Here is a 20,171-nt window from a genome sequence, read left to right as displayed (position 1 = left end):
TATAATGAAGTACACCTGACATTTATTTACTATTATAAACCAATGTGACTTCAATAAAATTAAAAAATAACATAATGTATTCAAGAAAAAAAGGGAATGTAATCAAAGTATACTTCTTAGCCTTCCAGTAAGTATACATACATTATCAATTTAATTTAAAAGCTTTGATATGATTGTTTGGGGAGGATTGTAGTGGGAGAGATGTGCATGTGTGTGTAAGAGAACCATATCGTCATCTGACATAATAAGGAAGTTAGTAGATGAATCTAAAATTGATAGATCAAGGAGCAGCCAAATAGCATATTACTTAGAGATTTGGGAATAACTACCAGAAGAAGCAAATAAGAGTTACAAGTACAATAGTCGTCCCTAGGCACCTGAACCAGGAAAGAAGAAGGGCATGGGACCTAAGATTACTATTTCGTCATTAAAAGGATTTTGAGGCTATTTGATGTTTTTAGCCATATGTATGTTACTAACATAAATTGAAAAGTTTATAAAAGGAAAAAAATATTATATGTCAAATCATCTGTTAAAAAGTCAACACAGGGGGCCAGCCCTGTGGCACAGTGGTTAAGTTTGGTGCACTCCGCTTTGGTGGCCTGAGTTTGTGGGTTTGGATCCTGGGTGCAGACCTACGTTCCTTGCCAGCCATGCTGTGGTGGCAATCCACATATAAAGTGGAGGAAGATTGGTATAGATGTTGGCTCAGGGTGAATCTTCCTCAGCAAAAAAAAAAAAAAAAAAGCCAGCATCCTAACACTCAGAATACGAATCAATAACAAGTACACATTATCAATAAACAATTTCAATCCCTTGCAAATGTGTTGAGGACTACTTACCAAACTGGTAATTCTTTACAACTTTTTCAGAATACTGAAGAGTAAGTCTCAGAAAATTTGGAAATCATTTGCCCTATTTATTCTTTGTTGATTCTCTGAAATTTGTTAGTATGTTTTCTATGACTTTTTTCCTCAGACCTGTCTTTTGTTTTATGAATTATCTCACCCATCTCATCATTACTATAAATCATAAAACATTTGGGGGGGGAGCGTCTCTTGCTCATTGTTGTATCCCCAGTGCTTAGAACAATCTGGCAAATTGTCAGCATCCCACAAACGTTTGTTGAGTAAAGGAGCAAATTAAAGACAGTGTCTCATTTAAAGCAGTGCTAGTTTCTGGTGTCTTTTTGTTACTTTGATGTTTCTGCTTTGGCAGGGAATAAGCAAGCTACTAGACAAACATGAGCTTGGCTAAACAACTGAAAACTGAAGCCTTCGTGACTCAGTTCAGCCTGTGCTATTTTTCGGGCGTCCGAAGTCTGGTTGTAGTTTGCTCAAAAATGTGTTTGCTCATTGTGTGCAGAGGGATCTTATCTCAACTGACATCTTTTCTTTTTTGTTTTATGACTGGGAGCCAAACCACGTTAAAGACTGGAAGAAATCAGCAACTGTCCAACATCTGAAAGCAAAAGAGTTCGTAATTGAGGGAAATAAAAAGTTAGTCCTGGGGTCACTCTCTCTCCTTTACCTTCCCTGTTCATTGCTGGGGTGCTCTGGTGAGTTAACAAGTGGAATTCATCAAAGTAGACCGGACACATTACATGATTGCCATTGTGTATAACTCGGCAGCTGAGGGGGAGGATTGATCATTTTTCCATTTAGCTTAGGAGAATGATCCATTTGTCACTTGCAATACTTTCAGGGGCTTTCCTCCGGAAGTTTGTTCTGCAGATGGGTAATCAGATGTGTGACAGACTTGAGGAGAGTGTTGCCAGCAAGAATTAGCCAAACTATATCCTCTGGGGACGGAACATAAGCTCTTGTCTGCAGGAAATTGAATCCTGGAGTGATCGGGCCTCCTGAAGGGTTCCATGAACCACATGAGAGGGTTGAGTGAAATAATAGTTGGTGGGAAAATACTTCCCTTCTGCCGAGGTTAAGTCTGAACCAGTAGATTCTTTCAGTCAGAATGTGAGTAAGAGCTGTCTCTGTTTTGCAGCTGGCCTTGAAAAGGTAGGTGGACAAGAGAGAAAAGGTCATCTTAAAAAGCCAGTTCCCAAGTACAGTAACTATGCAATTCTAAGAATTATAACTCAATCATTGTTCTGGTAGCTGTACAAAGACAAAACCTTCAAGATTTGACTAATTTGGATGCCTTTAGGAAATTATAATTTCTGAATTACTGTAGAAAGTGCTAGCTGAGATTTTGCTTGCTATAAAAATAGGTGTGGGGTGGGGTGCTCAAAATGGTGAGAGGCAAAGTTAAATCGTGTCTGTCTTTTTCCGTTACTCATGTCCGATATTTGGTCGACAAGTTCATTTCAGCCAACAATGGGCCCAGACTTATTACAATGGGTCCAGTTCTTAAGGCACTTTTATCTGCATCATGACCCAAGAACCTTCATTTTAAATTTTCATTTTTTAGAATGATAACAGCAGAATAACACACATTTAGTAAAGCATACAATGCCTGAGTGTAGTGTTCAGTACATTTCACACAAGTCTTGCATTTACATATCCCAGAAAGTTTCCACATGCCCCTCCCAGTCATTAACCCTGCAAAGATAACCACTATTCTGACTTCCTTCGGGAAAGATTAATTTTGCTTATTCCTGAATCTGCATTTTAATAAAAACCCCAAGAGATTCTTGTGTACATTGAAGTTTGAGAAGCACTGACTTGAAGTTTTGAACATAAAGCAAAAGAGAAATCTCCTGTCCAGGCCCTTTAAATAAAACAAAGCACAAAATCCATGTGTTTAGATTGATCTATAGTGTGGTGATCACAAATCAATATTTTCAATTTCATCATGAAAGCTCTGCAAGGGAATAAAATACAGCTTTGTGCCTGTACTAATATTGATGCCAGATATCAGCAAGGTTCACCTGAAGCCAGACACCTACGAATTCCTATTATCATAAATAGACCATGAGGCTTCCTAGACTCAGAGTGTACTTTCATTTGCATGGGCAGGAAATTCAGATTCAGGTCATATTTTTTTCCCTGTCAGCCGTGGTACATTTTCCTTACCCATTCTAATCTGTCACTTTCAGTCTCATGGGTAAACTTTATGGTTTACTGTACTGTAATTTTAATATTGAATGCAATTTTACCAAGTTGTAGGAGGTGGTACGCCTTTCAATGAATCCAAATAAAGCTGTAAATATTAAGATAGGAACTCTCCATATCCACTTCTTATGGTTTATAAAATTTTATTTTTGGTTGATAAAATAATATTTTGATCTTCTTTGGCCACCTTTTCCTATCCCGTTAGCAATATCTTATAACACCATATGATTCTTCCAGAGTCCTTTTTGAGACTTTCCAGACCAACTTTTGATGATCTGTTTGCCTGATAATCTGCTCATCTCTTCACAGCTAGCAGTGACTACTCAATGCATTTAAATCCGGGATTTCTGAGAGCATCACTCTAAATCAATATTTTCTAATTAAGTGGATATTTGAATCAGGCTACATTAAGTTTCTTTCATCTCCCACTGTGGGTTGCAACAGGCCCGGCCACTCTCCGGAATGTCTGAGGTGTCATGATGTTTGACAATGTTTGTCAATGTCTTTAAGTGATTATTCAAATATTTCCATTACCTTAGTCGCCATTACCAAAGAATGCACAGGTTCCCTGGGTATCAGTGGCAAGAGTTAAGAAGATTCATCAAATCATCTCAAAGAAAAGCTCACTCTCACTCTGACTGATTCTAACCCAGTCCTTGTGATACAAGCAAATGCTATAAGTCAGGCTATAGAAATTGTGCTGTCATAATGACAGAGACTGAAAATTTTGCACCAACAATTTACATTTTATTCTTACCAATTAAATCTTGTAAAGCAAAACTATGACTTATGAAAGAGGAAATTACTAACACTAAAACCAGTATTATATTTTCATATGAGGTACCTATATATAGATAGATAGATAGATATTTCTATTCACTTCTGAAAGGTGTTATTTACATTATGAGAGACAAAGTGAACTTGTTTTACTGTTAATTATACCAGCTTTTGTTCAATAGCACTAGGCTAAAATGAGGCAGGTTAGCATCAACAACTTTATCTTCAAATTCAGTTTCCTAGAAACGAAAATTGACTTTATATTTTCAAATATAAAACTAATACAGGTGAATTATAAAAATATAGACAATACAGAAAAGTAGAAAGAAGAAAAATGGCACTTGTAGTCACTCATCCTTGGACAACAACCATTGCCATCATGGTGGATTTCCTTCTAGGCTTCTCCTGGCTGCCGTTTTGACGTGGTTGTCATCACTTTGTAGTCTACTTATTTCATTTGATATTTTATCATGATATTTCATATTACTGAAACACTTCATGAACACAATTTTTAACAATTATATGTTTTCTTGTATGAATATAACGTAGTTTAATTTACCATTTGTCTAATGTTGAGCAATTAGCCGATTTCAAATATTTTACTGATATAAGTAAAACTATCATGAACATCTTTGTTCATAAGACCTTTATATTTCTGATTATTTAATATGGATACTCTGAAGAATTAATATAGGTCAAAGGGAATTATCATCTTAAGGGAATGTACTATGACGTTTTCCCCAAAGAATTGCACTAAATAACGTATCTGTGAGTAATACATCCTTTCTGTTTCTGTTATTGATTTTAACCTTCAAACCCAAACTTAGCCAAGTCCTGTTTAGAACCCTTATGTTACATGAAATTAGTTACACCCTCTCCAATGTCCAGGTTCATCTAACAAAGAAACTAGATGGAGCGGGGGTAAAAAGTAAGAAAAATAGAAGAGGGAAGGAAGGAAGGGAGGAAGAGGGGGAAAGGAGAAGGAAGGAGGGAATGGAGGGATGGAGGGATCTAGGGAGGAAGGAAAGAAAAGCAGACAGAAAGGGAGTAAGGGAGGAAGACAGGCATGCAGGAAGGCAGGACTTTTGTAAAGGATACTGAATCTGCAGTTTCCCAAGTCCAAAGGATAGCCCTTTACACTAGCTAGTTCTCAACCGTCTTCTGATTCACGCCTAGGGATGTACTTATGCATAAAATGGATTCCAAATCCTCTCTTTCCCAAACAGCACTCTTCAAAACCCTAAGCTTATGAAAATAGATGTGAAATTAGCCCTCTTTCTCCTTTTGCCAGTCTACATGAGTTTTCACACACATCATTTCTTTTGATTCTCCAATCAATTATTGTGAAATAGGTATTATTACCCCAAATTTACAAATGGAAAAACAAACTCAGAGAGGTTAAGCGTCTTCTCCTGTGTCAGCTAGTAAATGGTGGGGTCAGGTCTCGCACCTGGGTTATTTGTGCCTCCAATTTTACTCTGCTCCAAGATTTCTATGGCTTCTTGATTTCTGCTCACTTATCTGATTTCTCACACTGGCATTGCTCTGGCATTCTTAGCTTTTTGCCTGGGCTTTGCCTCTTTAGACTGGGCTTCCTGCCTTGTTCCTTCAAACTGCTACGGCTCACATCGCAACCTGTCAATTTGCCAACTTTGTATTACTGAATTGTGTTTATTTAAGAAAACTTCCCTTTGATGTCTTTTAAACAATGAGGAGACTTTATTAGAATATCCAGTGGAGATATTTCCCCTTAAATGTGACCACTGACTTCCTATTCATTTAAAGGTCTGACCTTTTCCTCTGTCAATAGTCTCTTGCATACCTATATCACCATGCTGGGTAAGGGAGAACAGTTGTTCTTCCTGTAAAGTCCCCACGCGGATCTAGTTGCTATACCATTGTGGAAAAATCTGCTAATTGCTCGTCAACCTCATATCTCATCTTCCTGGACACAGAGTACATTTCCCATATGACTAAGTTCTGGCCATTGGGATGTGAGTGAAAGTCCTATGTGCCACTTCCAGGCCTGGAAAAGTCTTGGATATGCAGTCAATCCTTCACATTCATTTTCCTTTCACTGGCTTGAAGCAGACCTTTGAAGCCACATGTTGAAGATGGTAGAGCGACAGACAGAAAGAACCTGGGTTCCTGAAATACTGCTTGAAAAAGAGCTCGCTATCAACAAGGAAAACCCATTTAGGACTTTACAAGAGCAAGAAGTAAACTTCTTTCTTGTTGGTCCCACTATACATTTTGGGGTTTATATGTTTCACCAGTTAGCCTACTCCATTGAGGACAGCCACGAACATCTCTGCGTAAAAGATGGTTAATTGCTTATTAAGGAGTACCTCTTTGGTGCTGTGTTTTGACTATATAGCAGAATTAAAGCTATTCATTTTTAAATAGGAATTTTCAACAAGATTTTGTGTACATGAATGCGCATGTTTGTGTGTCAAATACTTTTTAGGAGCTAAGACCCTTACAGTTCCTGCAAGCTTTTAGTCTATAAAACAAAGCCCTGTAGCACTGCTTTTCTTTTTAAAATGGCATGTAGTTGCATTGCATTTAACAGAACCTTGTCCCAGGGTTGGAAGGGAGCAGATCTCTCCAAGAGTAGAGTCTCATAACCTACATTCCCAGGGCAATGCCAGCAATCTCCAAAGAAACCCACGTGGCCACCCATTAGGTAGAACTGCTAACACAGAATGGCCCTGTTCTCTCTTCCCACTTTAACTGTCAGCAGCGGAGTGTCATGAGCCTGACAGGTCATTCTTCAGGCTGCTGGAGATGTGATGAAGGATTAATTAAGAGGCCTTGATGACTTATGAGATATGTGCAGGACTTATGAGAGTGTGAGAAGCATAAAAGGAAATTACTTCCAGTGTTTAAATCCAGCAGATTACAGGATTCAAGCATCCATTAACAGAAGTAAGGAAGTCAGAAAGAGGAAGAGTTTGTTCTGCGAGGAAGACAATGTGTTCCTCTTTGATGTTGTTGATCTTGAGGCCAGAAGCCATGCTTGTTTCATTTAATAAATAAGAGTTCTCTTCCCTCCTCTCCTTAAGCCCACCATCCTCTTTTATCTGACCTTAGCCAAATGCCCTCATCTCTGCCTTTGGTGTGTGATTTAGCACACCATTCAGTGATCCTGCATTTCTAAGTATGAACATCTTTTGGAGACGCCTTGCCAGAAACTGAAATTTAAAAAAAAAAAAAAAAAAAGCAAGAGAAAGCATCTAAGTATAATTTATCCATATTTTATTTAATTCCATCTTGTTTTTAAGAGCAAAAAAGAAAAAGCTGTAATCAAATATCTGCCTGGTTCTTGCAGTGAAGCATAGTCTGTCATGTCTTCTCTCTTGGTTGGGCTGTAATACATTTTTGGATTTATCTGTTTCACCAGTTAGTCTGCCCTACTGAGGACAACCATGAACATTTCTGCATAGCAGCATTGCTGGCTAAATAATCCCCATCAGGTCAACGTTAACTATCAGGAGATATTCACCAAAGCAATTCCCCCACCACTTTAGCTGAGCTGTGGGAAGAAACAAACCCTCAAGGCTCTGGATAAATGAAAAATTCATTTGAAAAGGAATTTTAGTTTCTTAAGTTACAGCTCTAAATATTCCTGAGACATCCCAACTCTGAGCTTCTTATTTCCAGCAGCCTTTCCCTGTGATCCTCTGCAGTCACCCCATTCCCTGGGTCACACCCTGAGCCACCGTCACCTGAAACAGCTTAAATAGCCCGCGCTGACCACAGCCCTCGTCCCTGCAAAAATCTCACTCCATTGCTCCTGATACATTTTATCTTTCAACTCATTGAAGTTTCTAATGCTCTGACCATTTCTATTTTTTTCCAGGTCATCGTCCACTACCCCACCTCAGCCCTTGCCACCTCCCTGTCCAAATTCCTTCCGGTCCAGCCTAGATTTTATGGCACACCATTTCAACAAACTTCTTGTTAGAATCAATTCCTTCTGCCCCAGCCCTGCTAACCAAAGTTCTTTCTCAACCTAACATTTGCCCTCTATGCTCCTGTGCCCAGAATCCTGAAGACTAATGCAGAATACCATGCTAAAAATACACTGCCTCTCACCTCAGCTGAGCTCCCTGAACCACTGAGCCACCCTTTGGTTAGCCATATCTCCCATTCCCTTCAGTAGCTGTCTCTGATATCCATCAGTCTTGCCAGACATCATATTCCACCCCTAACCTCTTCTCCCTCAGCAGATATTTCCTCATGGTTCACAGGGGGAAAACAAGGTGCTATCAGGAAAGATATTTCTCACCCTCCTTTCTCAACAGGGATATACTTATCCGTACTGCGCCACCTTTTCCTCATATCCTAGAGGGAGAAACTTCTACCTAAGGCTGGTCCTTCCATCTGTTCTTTAGATCCTTTCTGCTCTCAATTACTCAGTCTTTACACTCTCAATTATCTCTTCTTTTTCCTGCATCATCAACTTCCTCTCAACTGGATCCTTCCTTCAGCACCATTTAAAAATGTTTACTTTTCTCCCATCTTAATAAAGAGCCTACCTTGGTCCTATCCTCACTTCTTCCCTTCTCCATTGCCCTTCCCATAAGAGTTGTTTATGCTTCCTGTCTCCACGTCCTCCTTTGCATCTCCCAACCTTTTGTAATTTGCTGCTACTTCAACTACATTATTAAAATTACTCTTGCTCAGATCATTTCAATGACTTCCAAGGTGCTAAATTTAAAGGCTAGTTTTTCATTCTCTTTCTTGACCTCCCTGAAGTATTTACTGCTCCTGGCCAATCTCACCTCTTCAAGTGCTCTCTCCTGCTTCTAGAATAACATTCTCCCTTGTTTCTCCTCTCACCTCTCTAACCAGTCTTTCTCAATCTGCTTCCCGGACTCTTCTTCCTATAAGTATATATTTAAAAAAATGTTTAAAAACAAACTGGCTAGCTTCCTAGTAGAGTTTCTGGGCTGAGAGTAAGACAGCAAGGTTCTGCCATGACAACATCATGCAGGTTGTGGCTGTCAACACACACATGCCTGCAGGCTTTACTAGTTTAGGCACCATAATCATGGAGCTTGGTGGCAATTCACTTTATACCAGGTCATATACAGTGCTTCCAGCTGCCCTGAGGAGGAGGAGGGGGCCTCACTGCTGTGGCAGAGAGCAATTACATTTGGAAAAGTGTCTGAAGTACTCCTAGATGTTGTGAATGGCCTGCTTTTCCTTCACTCACAAGGCATTGTGCACTTGGGCCTGAAGCTGGCAAACATTTGACCAATGAGCAAGATGCCTGCAAAATTGGTGACTTTGGTGGCTCTGAGAAGCTGGAAGATCTGCTGTGCTTCCAGATTCCTCCTTGCCAGCTCGATGGCACTTACACCCACTGAGCCCCAGAGCTCCTGAAAGGAGAGAAGAGAATGCCCAAAGCTGACATCTATACTTTTGCCATCAATCTCTGGCAAATGGCTACCAAGGAAATGCCTTACTCAGGGGAGCATCAGTATATGGTCTATACTGAGTGGCCTATAATCTTCACTCGTCTCTCTCAGCAGCTGTCTTCACTGACTCCATCTCTAGGAAAAGACTCGAGAAGATCACCCATCATCCACTGGCTGCCACAGGGCCAGTGCTTTGCAGTGGCCAAGTGCAGGACTTCTCCTGGTTGACTTTCTCTCTTTAAAAGCTGAATTCGGCTGACTCTAAACCTGTATCAAGACAAGCTTTTGTCTGTTTCTACTCATTTTAAAAGAAGTGAAGATATAGAAAAAAATATATTTGTAAAATGAATTTTTAGAAAATAAAGTTACTAAAAACTCAAAAAATTTCTTTCCAATTTTTAGCAACTTTATTATTTGTGATTCTGCTTCCTCAAGGAAAAACTGTTTTTAAGTGGTCCTTGAATAATCTTTAATTGAATCGGAGTGCTAATCCTATACCATGTATGTAACTCATATATAATTTATATGATATGATTTATAAAGTTTATAAAGGCTTTGATTTCATCAGATAATGAGAGTTGAAGTTAGACTTGCCTGGGCTCACAACTTGGCTTTGAAACTTGCCTGCTGTGTGTACTTGAGCAAGTTACTTAATTTCTCTCTGCCTGTTTCCTCATCTATAAAGTGGAGATAACTTTCATGCCCAGTGCATGATGGCTCCGACAGCTCGCCTCTCACAGTGTATGTAAAGTGCTCAAGACAGTGCCTGGCCCCTTGCAATCACTCAGTAAACGGTAGGCACATTGTTATTGTTACAGCTATTGTTATTACGCTGAGTTTTCCTAAAGCAAAAAGAAACAAGCCAAAATCTTAAAATAATTCGAATGACTAATAAATCATCTTAAATCTGAGATACAAATAGTCTTAAAAATCTTTTTAAAAAAATCTTTGAGGGCCTGGCCCTGTGGCCGACTGGTTAAAGTTCTGCATGCTCGGCTTCACTGGCCCGGGTTTGTGGGTTGGGATTCTGGGCGAGGACCTACTCCACTCACCAGCCATGCTGTGGCAGTGTCCCACACACAAACAAACAGAGGAAGGCTGACACAGGTGTTAGCTCAGGGTGAATCTTCCTCAAGCAAAAAAAGAGGAAGATTGGCAATGGACGTTAGTTCAGGGTGAATCTTCCTCAGCAAAATATCTTTGAGCCAAAAAATTTCTATTTGCCTTGTATGTTTATGAATGTTACTCCCTAACTTACACCCCTTCATGTGGGCTAAAAACTTTGAAAACTCTAACATTCGATAATCAAGAGAATGCCAGTTCTATCTAAATTAGATGCATTCAGTACTTTCTCAAAAATTCATATTCCCACAAAAAGGGATGAGAAAAGAGAGCGAAAATATATCTCAAATGTATTATTCTCATTAGTCCTTCCTGACTTATTTTCTTTTACTTTTTACTTTGGTGTGAAGACAAATGTACTTACTGTGCACATGCCACGTGCCTGGCATTGTTCAGGGCACCTGGCAGAGCTCTGCGAACAAGAGAGATGGTCTCTGCTCTCATGAAGCTTGAAGTCTAACATGGGGTTTTAAAAAGGGATCTAATGCTATTTTATAAATTGTTTTTCATAAATTGTATGTTCATCTCTTATTGTATTTTAAATTAAAATTGGCATTTTAAAATGTAAATTATAGTACATAAATATTGTATTCTGGAATCGGGGATAAAATTAAATGTCTTTGTAGTATGTGTTTTCATTTATTTTTTAAAATGGATCACATGCCTACCTTGTGGCTAGAAAATGTGAAATTGTAGTTCAGATAGTAATTATCTTTCTCAGAGATGTTGCTTTTGTATAAAATCAGAAAACAATGTTATTATCATTAGATCTTATTAAGCAGTTTAACAAGCGGCTTTTTTGTTTTTGCTGGAATCTAAATGTATTACTCTCAAATTTTGGTCCAGTGGAGCATAAAAAAGTCCTAAACAATTTACACTAGAAATTCTTCCAGATAAAACATTTCCGCAGAGAAGTTTTTCAAGAAGAAAGTATATTTCACATGTTTCAATATGCACAACTGTGCTTTTTTACTGAACTGGAATAAACTAAATATTGACAAGTTCATCTCCAAGAACCAGTTAACAAATACAATTAATAAAAGTCTGCTAGTTCCAAGATGTCTACCATAGTATTATATGTAACACCTGATAAACAAATATGTCGCTAATAATCACAACTATGTGATGTTACAATCATCCAGGAAAAACTATATATTCTTTTATTCTATATAATTAGCAAAAAAGAGGTATTTTAAACATGGTGTATTATATAATAATAGCTAATAGCTATTAATTGCTTACTTAATAAAATACTTGTATCAATTCATTTAATCTTAATAAGGCTCAACCATTGAGTACTATTATCCCCATTATGAAGTTGAGGAAACTGAGGCAAAGAGGGTTAAGTAACTCACCAACAGTGACACAGACACGAGAGGCAGAAGTCGAGAGGCGGCTTGACTCCATGCGGTCTGGTTTGAGGTCCTGGTCTTGGCCCCCACACCACATTCTCATATGCTAGTCTCCTTCCCAAAACAATTTGCCGCTGTGTCTTCTCATTTGCTAAAACACAAGAGTTTTTCCTTCCATTTTTTTTTAACCCTAAGAAAAATATTCGAAACTATGATGTGCTTCTCAGTCTCGTATCAATTAATAATAGTCTGGTGTTGTGGACATTGATTTAGATGCCTCCTTTTATCTCTAGGTTCTTTGGAAGCACCTATCACTGTAATGCCTCTGCATTCAGACAAATATATGAGAAGTGCTTAAAAAGAGAGAGATAAATTTCCCCCGGTCTCTATTACATTTAAATAGTGTAAAGAATAATGCAGAGGACAGATAATGGAGTAAGGGAAGGAATCGTGGGAGGAAGTTTCTTTGATGTCTTTTGGCTCAGTTACCAAACAATAACTTAGACCTTGGCTCTCCTGGCTTAGATTCCTAAATCTTGGACCAAAAAGACAGAGAAGTCATGGTAACACTGAGGTGCAACGGTATGAACCCTGCGACATATATCTCATCCATGCGTTGTTGGAGATTCACAGTGCAGGACAATGCTAAACGTTAAAGTGTTCTAATTGGGTTTTCCTATACTTCCAATAATAACTGGCCTTGGATAAGATACACAGTGAGTCTGCCTTATAAAGAATTCCACTGTATGGAACAATTAGACCACCGTTAGAGCAAGAATCTAAGTTGTTTACGTATTAGATATGACTGTACAAATTATTAGTGAAACAAAAATGCCAAGTATACAGATACTAGAAACCCATCAAGATAAAATCTAACTCCATGTTCTCATGTTTTCACAATCTTTGGGGTATGAGTGGCTTCTTTTCCTAGTTTATTTACCTGTAAATAATTTAATTAATTCAATAATGTCAGTTTTATTGGCCTCTGTTTTCTCCAAGTTGGAGTGAAACGGAGGCATGTTCACCTCCATATTCAGGCTTTGCCCTTATGGGAGATCTTCGGGATAGCAGGTAATGGCCATTTGTCACTCTCACTTATCATTGTTTGTCAGGCGTGAAGCCAGCAGGCAGAGAGGGGAGACAAGTGATAAGGCTTAGTCTTTCCAGCTCCTTCTGGAACTGTTCATGCTGGTAGCAATGTGTGAAAGTGCTGCTGGTGCCCTGGGGGAAAGCAAGGAGCTGCCTGGTTAGAAGCGACTCTGTGGATCACCCCAAAAGCCACTCCCCTCCCCATGGCTGCCATGAAAGGCACAGGCAGAAAACAAGAAAATCTCTGTTTAAATTCTTCTTTGTTCCATTTGTCTCTTTTGCTGATATAATTTTGAAAGGAGAAAATTAATTATGATGGAAGTTCAATAACTTAGAGAGAAGACAGATCACAAAAGAAGTGCAGTAATTTACATTACCAAACACCTTTAACATTCAGAGTTTAAGGCACTTTTCAGCCCTGAAGTGGGCATTGCCCAAACAGACTGGGAGCTTAGTGCTTGTGGACTTTTTGATCTTACTCATGCTAAGTGAAATACACAGTACCTGATCTTTTTTAAAAATATAAAGCATTCCAACGTTTATTTGTGAATACCATAATATTTATGCAGAAATTTCTCACAAACTTTATATTGCTTCAAAACATTTAAAAAAGTTAATTGGAATCAATGGTGTGCTTTCAATGAGACTTTCTAAAAAGGTGGATCTTTCGCTCCTAAATCCATTTTCATTGTTCTCACAAAGTACCTTGATTATAATTAGAACCCTTTATTGTTATTTAATACCTTTATTTTCTTACTGCATTTGCTTTAGGACTTTTGAGTAATATTCTGTGATGATATAACATTACATTAATCCTCAAAGCAACTGCAAAGAATCTATCAGTGGTGACAGAGGTTAGTTTGTTTTATGCTGATTTCTTTTTGTTGTTGTTGATGTCTGACTAAAAGGAACATACAATAAAAAAGTTAGTAAGTTATTGATTCTGAGTAAATGATTCAACTTAGCCATTGTTTTGTTTTTGTTTTTTTTCAGGAAGATTAGCCTTGAGCTAACATCTGCTGCCAATCCTCCTCTTTTTGCTGAGGAAGATGGGCCCTGGGCTAACATCCGTGCCCATCTTCCTCTACTTTATATATGGGAAACCTGCCATAGCATGGCTTGAGAAGCCATGCATGGGTCCACACCCGGGATCCAAATGGGAGAACCCCAGGCTGCTGAAGCGGAATGTGCAAACTTAACTGCTGTGCCACTGGGCTGACCCCTCGACACTGTTTTATTGAATATCTGTCTCTTCTGTCTCATTTCTATTGAGCCATCAGCCCTCACAGTACTGAGTTCTCAAAATGTAATTATTTATAATTTCTGTAGTGTTACACTCTCTACCCATCATTACATTATACTGCTCAATATTGTAACTACTGTACGATGCATTTCTTTCTATTCTTCTTTAGTCTTATTTTTACCTGAGGTTTTTAGATACTAAAAATTTGAAACCAGTATCTTTATTTCTGAAATCAGATCAATGCAGACAGTCATAATTACCCCTTTTATATTGTTATTTTTGAAATCTGTAGCCACATTCACCACTAAAAAATTGTGTTTTAAAAGGCACACAGTTCCTCGCTGTATCTCGCAGTGTCTGATCTGATAGCCTTTGGTGTTCTTCCATGGTTTACATGGAAACCCAGGGGGCAAGAAAGATTGGTATAAACAAAAGTGAGAATCCTGAGAGTCAGAGAACCCAAGCTCTAATTCTGATTTTGTCACCTAATAGCATTGTGACATTTTGAAAATTCTGTTTTTGCGTCTGTAAAACTGGAGTAATACTTCTTGCCTACTGAGTTGCTTTGAGGGTTATAGGAGTTATGATTTATTGTGTCCAACACCATGCATAACCGCACATAGGTGATCAATACATGTTCATTTTCTTGCCCTCTTTTGAGCCCCAGTTTCCTCATCTGTAAATCAGCAATAAGAACACCTTTCTAGCCCAGTGGTGTACTGGAGCTGGCTCATACCAGCTCATGAGATCCACTTGTTAAATTTTTAGAAATTTTGCAAGCTTGTTTTCAATCATGGCCAAGAATAAAAATTAAATTACATAAATTTACAATTAAATAAACTATATTAAAAAACAAAGACAATAAATATTCAAAACTCGTCACTTTGTATGTATTTTACTGGTATCTATGCCCTTGAGTTTACTTAGGTGGATTGTACCTGTGTGGTGGAACTATTATATAAATAACACCACGTTCAGTGAAGTCATCATGTTCTAAGCTTGAAATTGGCCATGGTGGGAATATTTACACCATAGAAATTGTCAAATGCCTTAAATCAGGGATTTTTCCCCCCAGGAGATCTGATTACCAAACATTTATCATCACTCTACAAACCTAACTGGTTTTGAAATGGAAAAGCACTCTGTACATACAAGCAATTTTAGAAGTTCCCTTTCAGTTTAAAGTTCTAATATTCCCATAATTTCAAGTTTGAAAACATTATATAATAAGGAACAGATTGTTAGTGATCATGGAAACATCAACAGTTAATAGTTCGCTAACCGTGGCTTACGGGGAGGTGGCCCTGAAGATTGGGTATGAAAAATGATTGGATCCTTGGATTCAAACAGATGCTAAACATATGAGCATAATCATTTGGCAGGCATGTATTTCCGGAAGTAAGTCCTGCAAATGGCCCTAAATATCATTTAGTCTCTCATTCTAATTATAATCTGTAATTCATTGGCTCCACTTTTAGAATAGACGTGACATTACTTGCCTATCTATTCTTTACAGTGTCATGATGTACATATTTATAGGAGCCTTGTTGATAAAGAGGTCACTGAACTTTGTAAATGATTCTTTCTGACCACCTACAGCCTGAAAACCTAATTCCATAAGACATAGATGCTCAAATAAAGTCAAAGGTTTTTACCTCTGAAAATATTTTTTAATTATTTGAGACCATGGTATCTATAAAAAAGAAAAAAATGGGCTTACTCAAAAGGTCCAAGAAAAGAAAAAACTGGATATGGACTTTTAAATACATACTAGTGGTGGGTTATTTCTATATATTTTTTAGTTATTATTTATAGTATTTTTTCCTGTTAGTGCTGTTAAAAGAACTCTTAAATCCCATAAACCTCTATTTTGAAGCAGCTGTTTGCACCTAAACCCTTTTTCCTTTTGAAGTAACAAGTTGAATCTACTAAAAAAGCAATCTCTGTCTGCCAACTTGGAAAGAACAAAAATGACAAATTGTAATGTTTGAGGAAAATACAGTAAATTAGCCACTTGGAAAATAAAAATCAGGAACATATAAAGAATAAAGAACAAGTTAACATTTGAATAATATTTCCAGCAATGATTTTATCTCTCTTACCTTAAAATTCATTTTACATATGAAAGAGACTAGTTTCTATTACAAATTACTTTATTATAAAGAAAGGTATTCTAATCTGATTATGTAATTTGAGAGGAAATTAGGAGACAATCATATTTTATTGATAAATTTTATTCCTAAATTTTATATTTTGCTTTTAAATTATTAAATCATTTTCCTATCCACATTTTCTTCTTGTATTAGTATATAGTGTTCTTTTTAACTCTGTAATTCAGTTTGGTCTCTATTGCTTACTGATCATGAATAAATTAATATAATTCTTCTGATTAGTTTCTCACACTCATAAAAACTAGGAATAATAGCATAAGAAGCAGTCCTAAAAATCTTTTTGTCAAGCAAAAGTTGATTTCCACCAATATTCCTATTGAAGATGATGTAGCACTTCTCCTGGCATTAAACTATAGTATGGTAAACTACCGTGCCACTGTCATACCATAGTTCACAATGCCATCAGGAGAACAATCCTTGTTGAGGCCATTTTATCTTTTTGCTAAAACACAGCAGTTAGAAATAAATGAACATTCGCAACACTAAAAACTGAAATTGAATGTATTACCTACATGAGACCAGAAAGAACCTATCCAAATTGTAAGGGATGTTGAGGTAGATAACAAAAATTTAGGCAGGCTTCAATTCTCACTGAAATAAAAAACATTTGGAAAATGGTACAAGATATTTAGAATCCCTCAACTCCACCTCATTTGTCACTGGCTGCAAAGAATAAGGGTGTTCAGAGCCAGCCCTGATGGCCTAGTGGTTAAAGTTTGGCACACTCCGCTTCAGTGGCCCAGGCTTGGGCCCTGGGAGCAGAACCACACCACTCATCTATCAGTAGCCATGCTGCCGCAGAAGCTCACATAGAAGAAGTACAAGGACTTACAACTAAAATATACAACTATGTACTGGGGCTTTGGGGAGGAAAAACAAAAGAATAAAGGTGTTCACCCATTAGAAGATAAGGCAGTCCATTTTCCATGTTCCTTCCATGCACGAGCACGCACACACATATACACATGCCACATTCCAGTGAGGAGAGGAGTCGATGGAGAGATGCCCTACCACTTGTCCTTGGGAGAGAAAATTCTGCAGTACATTTTACATGTTCCTGCAAAGGTCCTCAATGGAATAAAGCCCAGTTGTCCGCAGTTGTAATGAGCTCAGAAATAAAACCTTTATTGACTTTCTCTTGCTCTGCCTTACATTCTTTCACTCTAACTTCCTAGGATCATGCTGCAAATTGACTACCTGCACATGAGTCCTTACAGCAGACTTTGTTTTCAGGGAAACCCAAACTAAGACAAATTCCTTATTTTCCCCTTCTTTGGCTTCTTTATCCTTTTATTCACCCTTTTAGAGTTAGCTCAGATATCACCTCCCCAGAACAGCCTTATCTGACTACTCCACTCTGATTTAGATACCTCTGTTATTACAACATTATAATTTCTGATTAACTAGAGTCTTTCCCCCACCATTAGATTGCAGCCCCCACTAAGTATCAATCAGGACACTTTCCTATTGCCTTTGCACCCCAGTACCTGGTACATGGTAGGCTCTCAATAAAGGCATGTTAAGTAGGTGACTGAAATGAATGAAGAAATTAATAGAAGGGGATAAAAGAGGGAGAAGAAGAAGAAAAAAAGATAGACTTCCTTTGCTAACATAAAATAAATTAGGAGTTTGTGCCTGATCATCCCAAAATGTAGCTCCCCATAATCAAACCATATTTCCCATTTTGGCTTACATACTTATCCCATAAAAATAGCCCTGAAAAGAGCTTACATATCTTAATTCCTAAATGAAATGTAAAGGACTTGGTAAAATGAAGGTATCTGAGATTTTCCCAGAAGCTTTAGGAAAATAAATTTATCTTCTTAGCTAAATCCTACAAGAAATCATTTGGAAATTCCCCTTGATAGATAATCCTTAAGAACACAAAATGTCACAAGCTTATACTTGGAAAGTTTTCATACGTATAACAAGGGTGGCAGCAAACCCTGGAATGGTGGAGCAAACCCTAGGCCAATGCTGAATGACCCCTGTGCTGTGCCAGGTAGGACAAGCACCATGAGCAGACAAACCAGGGCCCTGCAGCAAGAGCTGGAAGGAAGGGGCTTGCTAACGGGAGGCTGTGGCTGCCATGGTTAATAACTGGTGGTATGGTGGGACAGACAAAAATCACTAGTTAAATGGCACTTTCAAAAATATTAAAGAGGCTTTATCCCTTTACTCTGGGGCAAAGGAGGAGAAGGAGGAAATTCAGTTTTGCCTGGAATAATCAAGAAAGCTAAGTAGGTATGTGAGAATGACAGCTGACTTTTTGCCTTACTGATATGGAAACTCCAATAAGGAAAAAGAAGGCATGTGGTCCAAGTGTAAACCTTCTTAATCAATATTTTATAAACTGCAGTTTGTGACAATTAAGAGGACATGAAATCAGTTTGCGGATCTTGCCCAGTATTTTTTACAGATAAAATAGAGTGAAATAGATTTGAGTAGAAAAATAGCAGAGGAGTTACATCACCAGGATGGCAGAATTGAGTTTTCTACCGTCTTCCTCTCAAAGAACACTGATTCTGACAATCACCCAGGGACAAGATTGCCATTGTCCATGAGATTACCAAGTCCAGGAGTCTAGCAGAGAAGTTCCAGCACGCTGCTGAAGAAAAAAAACAACCCAAGATTGGACAAATTGAAGAGGGTAAGAACAGTTTCACTTTACTCCCAACATTCTATGCATCTCACTCACACATACCCTCACTTCATGGCCAGCTCCTTGAGCGCACTTCCAAAGGTGGCAAGTGTGAGCCTCTGCTGATGATATGCTCTGCAGGTGAGCATGTGCAGAAAGCCAGTCTGACACTGTGATATTGGGAGAAGGCAAAAAAACGTGAGGATTCAGCACTGCCCCAGGGAAAGCAAACGGGAGGTTGTCAACAACAAACCTGGCTTTGCAGGGTCAAGAGAAGACATACAATCTTAAGAATTTAAGAGGGAACAAGAAGTGTGGAGCAGGAATACCCATAGAAAAGGTCTGAGAAAGCCTCAGAATCTCTAGCAAGACTGACAGAAGGTGTTTCTCTCCTGAAGCCAGTCGGCAAACACTGGAGGATGAGACTGCTGCTTCAAACTGGAAGACAGCAATGCCAGAATTCAAGAAATATGAAAATTCAAGGAAGCATGACATCACCAAAGGAATACAATAATTTTCTAGTAACCAATTCCTAAGAAATGGAGACCTGAATTTTCCCAATAAAGAATTCAAAATAGTTGTTTTAAGGAAGCTCAGTAAACTAAAAGAAAACACAAAAAGACAATTCAGTGAAACCAGAAAAACAATATATGATCAAAATGAGAAGTTTAATAGAGAGACAGAAATCATAAAAAGAGCCAAGCAGAAATTCTGGAGCTGAAGGAGACAATGAATGAAATAAAAAATGCAATACAGAGCATCAACATCAGTCTTAACCAAGCAGAAGAAAGAATCTGTGAACTTGAAGACAGCGCATTTGAAGTTATGCAGTAGTAGGAGACCAAGGATGAAAGAATGAAAAAAGAATTAACAAAGCCTATGTGAATTATGGAATACACCAAAAGAAACAATTTACTCATTGCGGGAGTCTCAGAAGGAGAAGAGAGGGAGAAAAAGGAAGAAAGCTTATTCCTTTAAATAATGGATGAGAACTTCCCAAATCTGGGGAGAGATTTGGACATCCAAATTTATGAAGTTCATAGGTCCCCAAATAGATTCAATACAAAAGAATGTTCTCCCAGACACATTATAATAAAACTGCCTAAAATAAAAGAAAAATAGAGAATTTTAAAAGCAGCAAAAGAAAAATAAATTACTCACATAGAAAAGAACCCCCATCAGGCTATGAGCAGATTTCTCAGCAGAAATCCTGCAGGTCAGGAAAGAATAGGATGATATGTTCAAAGTGCTGAAAGAAAAAAAAAAATGTTAACCAAGA

At 38.0% G+C, this 20,171-nt stretch overlaps 1 pseudogene; it reads left to right on the top strand.

Moving 5' to 3' along the window:
- Positions 1-9,533, top strand: part of LOC100069941 (proto-oncogene serine/threonine-protein kinase mos-like) — a 48,927-nt pseudogene extending 39,394 nt beyond the window's left edge.
- Positions 9,534-20,171: the final 10,638 nt, after the last annotated feature.

This window comes from Equus caballus, chromosome 10, assembly GCF_041296265.1.
Source record: "Equus caballus isolate H_3958 breed thoroughbred chromosome 10, TB-T2T, whole genome shotgun sequence".
Lineage (NCBI taxonomy): Eukaryota > Metazoa > Chordata > Mammalia > Perissodactyla > Equidae > Equus > Equus caballus.
The sequence above is the reverse complement of the archived record's forward strand: the minus strand, read 5'-3'. Positions and strand labels throughout refer to the sequence as shown.